This window comes from Mytilus galloprovincialis, chromosome 6 (assembly GCF_965363235.1).
Source record: "Mytilus galloprovincialis chromosome 6, xbMytGall1.hap1.1, whole genome shotgun sequence".
NCBI lineage: Eukaryota > Metazoa > Mollusca > Bivalvia > Mytilida > Mytilidae > Mytilus > Mytilus galloprovincialis.
The window spans coordinates 22,304,038-22,311,282 of NC_134843.1; the positions used below are offsets into that span (position 1 = coordinate 22,304,038).

Below are 7,245 nucleotides of genomic sequence, written 5' to 3' on the forward strand. Positions count from 1 at the left end.
GTAATCAAATAAACGAATGTTTATAACATGTAAGTGTTTGAACACCATGATTAAACTGACAACTGCATTGGTTCATGCCTGGAAAAGTGCTTAATTTGAAACTTTGTTTATTATTTCTAATCGTAAATACACTGAAAAATACCATTTACAACTATAGGTAATTTATATAAGCACTTGAAAAAAATTTGACACACTCGAAAAAACCCGAACATAAATAAATGAATTTAGTCTGAAAATTTCGTTTTTATTGCAAAAACAAGAATTTTTGTGAAGTGTCTGTATTTCCAAGGGTATATAGATTCCATGTATGCATTTCCTTCAACATTATCAGTGTTATGCGTATAAAAATGACTTTATTCTGTATTTTGGAATTAAAGCATTTTAAGGCTTATTTTAACTTTTTTTAACGAAAAATAATGTCGGGTTAGTAATATCTTTCTATATCAAATACTATCATACATAATATAACTTTGTATATTGAACACAAGCGTCTGTATCACGTCTTGTTAGAGATGAAGTCTGTTTGTTTACATTTTTGTTCATATTCACTCGAAAAAAAGTGGTCACACTCGAAAAAGCCCGATCAAATCACTCGAAAAACCACGATCCTAGCCAGACACCATAACTACCGTGTACATGGTTCAGTAGAACCAGAAGTTAAATACAAATTGTAACATATTGAAATAAACATTTATACTCTAATTCCTATCGATTTATATGACAAGTAAATCTTTAAATTTCAAAGACCCACTGCATTTTGGATGTCAACTTGGTCTGAAAATATTATATTTTTCATCATATAATATGATTTATGATTAAATGCAAAACATGATAATAAGTATATAGAAACTTCTGAACTTGATAAGTTTAAACCTATTATTTATTATAATAGGGATTAATAAAATGAAAAAGATTTGTTTCTTCCTTGATAAAAGCACACACAAACAATTATTTAATTCCGTTAGACAAAATGACCAGTATCCAAGAAAGTGTTTTAGTTGAGTTTACAGGCTTTTTTGTACTATTTAAAATTCATAAAGCAACAAAACCAGGTTCAACCCACCATTTGTTCTTAAAATGTCCTGTACAAAGTCAGGAATATAGCAGGTGTTATCTAATAGTTCGTTTCTATGTATGTTGTTAGTTTTGTGTTGCACTGCATTGTTTCTGTTGTTTCAATGTTTTTCTCTTATAGTTGATATATTCCCCTCGATTTAAGTGTTACCAACCTAACACACGGCTGTATTATATATCATTCGAAAGCTAATAATCTGTACTTTCTGTTTTGCCCGGTCGTGAAAGAATCGTACGGTGCATTTTCTGTTTAATCAAGGTCAAAGGTCATGAATAAACATTCCAATTTTTGCGATTACTAAACAAAAAGCCATTTTCTAATTTTTGTACCATAAAGTTTTCCAAAAGATCAGATGAACTTTATCGAACATGATACATTATTTCCAAATCAAACAAAACATAAGAGGCTAGATGCGCAATATTTCCCGAAAAATTAAAATTTATCACAAATCCTAAAAAAATGAAAAATTGTTCCAAAAGCAAAATATATCTTGGGGAATCGATATCTGTATGCTAAAAGAAATAGATAAATGTATATGTTTTAGGTCAAGGAATATTTGTTTTGTAATTTTAAGATCCAATTATTAATTATTGTTCACAGAACAGCCTTCTATTGAAGTGTTTGCAGTTGCCCAAAAATCTGCCATCTGCAAATAGTGATCATTTTGTTATTCTATTTTAAGATAGCACATCGCTTATTGTCAATATCAGGGAGGAGAATGATTTTCTATAATAAAAGAAGTGGTATTTAAAGTTCGAAAAGAATATATACGAGCTAATTGTGGTAAAAATATGTTTTTTTGTAATCATGTTTAAATGCAAACATGACTTTGCGACTAAATCGTAGGCAACATTGAAATAAGTAACCTTGTAAAGAAACACTTGATTGTCCAAAGCGGGATGAAAACGAACTAAATAGAATGCTGTTTCTTCTTATTTAGTTTAAAATCGTGTTAGTCATATTAAATGTGTTTAGCAGTTTAATCGCTTTAATTGTTTGAATGAAAGATGCTTTGATCATTTTCAACATAAGCTTTTAAAATACAAATGCAGGTCATTGTGTGTGTAAAACACTATAAGCAGTTGTGAAATAAAAAAAAATGAAAAAGTTGAATACCCTTCCTGACCTCATAAGATCATTCGCTGTGTTAGGCAGTGATCGTTTTCATGGTGTGCTGTGTTTTGTGGACTGTTGTTCGTCTCTTGGACTTTAATTTTATTGTGTTCATTATTTTAATAAAGTTTATTTGATTCATGGTTTGAGATGTTGATTGTCCTTTTGGTATTATTTTACTTTATAGACATTAACTTGCAGTAATGAAAATCGGCAAAAAACGAATAAGACAAGCAACAGTATACAAAACACAACATATAAAACTACAGATTGAGTAACACAAACCCCCAAAAATATTTGGGGTGAACTCAGGGGCTCCCAAAGGGTAAGCAGATCATGTTCCACGTGTGACACCCGTCTTGTGGCTATATAATTCCTTACTCGGTGCCAAGCCTTATTCGGTAGGTGACAATCAAGGCAGAGATAACGGTATTTTGGTCACGTCGATTGGAACTTATCAGTCGTCATCTGGTGAAACAGATATTTCATAATTGTCAACCAACTCGTAGTGGTGTCCATAAAATTTTCAATGGGATAATTTCAATTTTGCATTTGAACTCTGGTTTAAAACCATGTTCGAACCACCATTTTTCTTCAAATGTCCTGTACCAAGTCAGGCATATGGCAGTTGATATCCATTAATCTGTTTCTTTGTATGTTGGCGTTTGTTTTTATAGCAGTTCAGTGTTTCTGTTATATCGTTGTGTTCCTCTTATAAGTCATGCATTTTCCTTGGTTTTGGTTTGTGACCCGGATTTGTTTCAGTTACTAGTAAATCGATTGATGACTATTGAATAGCGGTATACTATAGTTGCCTTTATTTAATATCTTCATTGTGAGCAGTTACGCACTATCACGAAAATCGTGAAAGTAAATGCAAGCTCTGAAATATTGTATCAACTTGGAGATATATACTACACAAGAAGATTCCGCGAAATCGCGTTACAATTGGGCAAGTGTTTAAATAAAAAGGTTTATTTAATTTCGCGGGCAGTACGTCGACTGAGCATGCAAAGACAAATTAAGGAAATACAAAATCCTACATTTATACGTCATATCATAAATATTTCGTACTTGTTATTGTTTCAGAGGACTTTCAATGAACTCGGTCTCCTTCTTAGTAATATAAATATGCAGGCGTTGCTATAATATTGCTACATAGAAATAAAAACTTTATAATTTGGTAGTAATGAGTATTTTTATGGGTTGATTTATGCTCTTCTCTTTTGTCGTAAAACTTGTTTTCAACCAACCCTCATCGTCGATTTCAAGATACGTGATAGAGTTGACTATATCTGTTGAGTCTTTTATTTTCAATTTCAATGGAAAAAACGATTCCAACATTGTCACAAATTTGGCACTATTCAGTGAGATGACATCATCTACATAGTGGAAAGTGAAGTTTCAAGATAATGGTAGCTTCTTTTCAGTCGTCATCGAAAACTCTTGCATGAAGTCATCCTCGTATGAAGAATGAACTATTCATTGAAGCTATTCAGGAAGTCTAGTTGTAACTAGAATCGTTGCGTAATAATGGATTTTAGTTCTTCAGAATTATTCTGATTTGATGAATTAATGCATTTACATGTAAACAATGAACAACGCAATTTAAGCAACCAAGAAGTCAAGTTTTCTAATGTTTTTACTGGTTTTTTAGTTCTTTGAAATTTTAATTTTCATCAATTTATTTTCTATTTATTTTTGTCTAAATCTTCAATTCCTTTTTTATTGTGCACATTAAATAAATAAAAGGTCTTTTCACTACATCAATATTTATAATAAAGCTACAAATCAATCAATTAGAAAATTCGAAAGATGTTTATGTCAGTCTGGTAGTTTAAATGCAGATTGCAATCTCTTAGTTTCGCCCCCTTTATTTCAAGCAATAGTATGATTCGCGCACATATTTTTTTACTTTAAATTTTTCAGATTCTTAAGAATTTGTTTAATAAATCTCATATTGACCACATACAATGTTTAAATAGGAAGAAATGCTTAAAAGCTGTTTTTTTCGCAGATGGCGGTATTTTGGGCTACTGTATGAGTTGTTATGATTTGCTGTTTGATTAGAAGTAAGCATAATTTTAGGAAATTCATGATGTCAAAAACTTCTTTGATAGTCATTACAGGGTTTTACTTAGTTTTAAGTGATTAGCAGTTGCATCAGATAGAAAAATTTGGGTTTTCACTCATTTTGTTAACTTTTACTCGAATTTCAGGAAACATGTGCTGTCTAGCAAAAAAAAAACGCTTTAAATTTTTAAAAATGCATATGATAAATGATTGTTACTCTCTCTGCTAAACGTTTAAATTGTTTGCATATATGAATTTAGTGTATAAAACTCATATAATGCAATCAAGCTGAAATCTTAGAAAAATATGTACTTATTCGTCCTTGGCCTTTGATCTTGATTTACGGAAATTGCCCCGTACGATTTTTTTACGACCGGGCAAAACAGATAGTACAGATGTGTAGCTTTCAAATGATATATAATTTAGCCGTGTGTTAGGTAGGTGCTTTAAAAATTTAATTTTATGGTTAAAGTCACTCGCCTACTAGTACATCATATTTGCCTTTCGTTAATCGCATTGTTATATATGAGACTTTTGATTTTTTTTTTATCGTCTGAGTTGTTTCTCATTTTTGCCCATACAATGAACTATTTCTTTTATTTGCGTCACTTTACCTCGGTTGGATAAGTGTATCATTGGCAATCATAACACGGCTCTTTTTTTCTGAGTAAATATTCTCAAACAATTAACTACATGTCCATCTAGTTTCATACAGATGTTTTTTTTTTTTTAATAGTTTTCCATGCATTACATTGATACATATAGAAATGTTATACGTGAATGAAGTTTCATTGTGCAATGGAGACTCGATATGAGTTAAAAAAATAAATGTTGATGTTCATACGCACTTCGTGTGTTTCTCTCATAATCGCGGGTTTGGATAGCCGGACATTTAATGTTTTGAGGACATACAAATATTATTGAACATAGTAGTATTTGTTTTTCTCACCTGACTTCATTTGTCTAAAGTATCATAAGTATGTGCCTCAATTCTTTTCCCACATTCCTCATATGTATTAACACTTAAAGAAAATTAAATACTGTAAACAAAAGGATTGCACAAAATATTCCCTTCATTATTAAACGAGTTACAAATGAAAATCTCAAGCTTAATTGAAGCTCTTGACCAAACATTCACTAAGAACAAAAAAGAAAAAAAAATGCAATGGTCATTAACTTAAAGGTAGTTTTTAAAGAAATTATATCACCAAATTCCAGTTTTAACCCATTCCATTGTTCAATAAACATAGAAATATGAAACTTTTGAATAATATGCTAATAACGATTATGATCCCGGCTTTATTGTGGACTGATGATATATCTATGATAGTACGAGTTGGGCATGCTGTCCTATGAACACACATTGCTCTTTTTAAATATGATAACATTATTACTTAATGAAATACATTTCTCAATCATCCCGACAAACAATGTAATGTTTCATCTTATAGCAATATCGACATAACTTGGGACTGTAACCAGTAGAAAAACATACTATTGCAGTGAAAAATAAATTCTGAAGTAGACAAAAAGTAAAAGGTAGGGATAGTACACAATTTTAATATTAGTTTAAAGTCTAACAATGTGAGGTCATAAAAATGTTGAAATTAGTTATCAAAGGTACCAGGATTTTAATTTAGTACGCCAGACGCGCGTTTCGTCTACATAAGATTCATCAGTGACGCTCATATCAAAATATTTATAAAGCCAAACAAGTACAAAGTTGAAGAGCATTGAGGATCCAAAATTCCAAAAATCTGTGCCAAATACGGCTAAAAATGTTGAAAATATGCCGCACAGCCCTATGTTTTGACCTTTGAATAAAATAGTTCATTTGTTTGTGATTTTACTTTTTATAGTAGTGCATATCAATTTTCCATTCTGAAATATAATTTTTCACGTAACTTCATAGTAAAAGTGTTATAGTTTTAGCCCTAAAGGGAGTTCATATGGGAAATTGCATTGTCTATATTTACATAAATGCAACATGAAGCTTTATTGTAATTGTGACAGTTTAAATAGTATCTCCTTATTTTTCTTTACTAGATATCTATGACTTATCGTCTCATATTGTTTCTGAATATAAAAAAAACAATGAAAAATATTCAGTATACATACCCATGCTGCTGATATTGACTTGGTTCTGTAAAAAATGTGGAAATTTAGAGTTACGTGCTTATGCGAATGGTTTTATTGTAAATTTTTTATTTTGGGGTTCTACTAATCATACAAATTAAGAATTTTAATAATTAAAAACAATTGGGAAAAAATAACATGGCAACGACTGGTACATGCTCATTGTCAGCGATTATTATTATTTAATAAAAAAAATTCTTCAGGAAAATGTCCATGGGCCGTGTCAGTAGGTATCTTTTTGGAATGTCTGAGTAATCATAGAAGACAGCTGTTTTTATATCCTTATTGATGATCTGGAAAGTTAAAGACAACTCTTATTATTGAACTCGTGTACTTATAGAATAGCTTAATAGCTGATGGTAATCAATTGGACAGATATTCTTGGACTGATATTCTGCCAGCGAAAATATGGCCCAAGTGACATAAAAAACGTCGTTTGAAGTGAGCATTTCTAGTAGTTATAAACCATGTTTGGCGGCTCTTAAAGAGTAATTTTCTCACTTGACTCTATTGTGTCTACTGAACTGTATGTATGTGCTTCAGGAGTTCTTCCACATTCCTCATCAGTGTTACTACTGAAAGAATACAAACATTTTATAAAGTATACGCTATGTCATGTAAACAGATATTCTACGCATGCGTGTAATTTCATTACAAACAAGAATGTGTCCATAGTACACGGATGCCCCACTCGCACTACAATTTTCCATATTCAGTGGACCGTGAAATTGGGGTCAAAACTTTAATTTGGAATTAAAATTAGAAAGATCATATCATAGGGAACATGTGTACTAAGTTTCAAGTAGTTGTGACTTTAACTTCATCAAAAACTACCTTGACCAAAAAAC

General features: G+C 31.1%; 1 long non-coding RNA gene across 1 annotated transcript; it reads right to left on the reverse strand.

The window, feature by feature from the left end:
* Window positions 1–458: 458 nt before the first annotated feature.
* LOC143078043 (uncharacterized) lies at window positions 459–6,972 on the reverse strand. Its single transcript, XR_012979017.1, has 4 exons — window positions 6,899–6,972; window positions 6,380–6,404; window positions 5,211–5,283; window positions 459–774 (listed from the first exon to the last, which is right to left on the reverse strand). It is a non-coding gene; the product is annotated as an uncharacterized LOC143078043 (long non-coding RNA).
* Window positions 6,973–7,245: the final 273 nt, after the last annotated feature.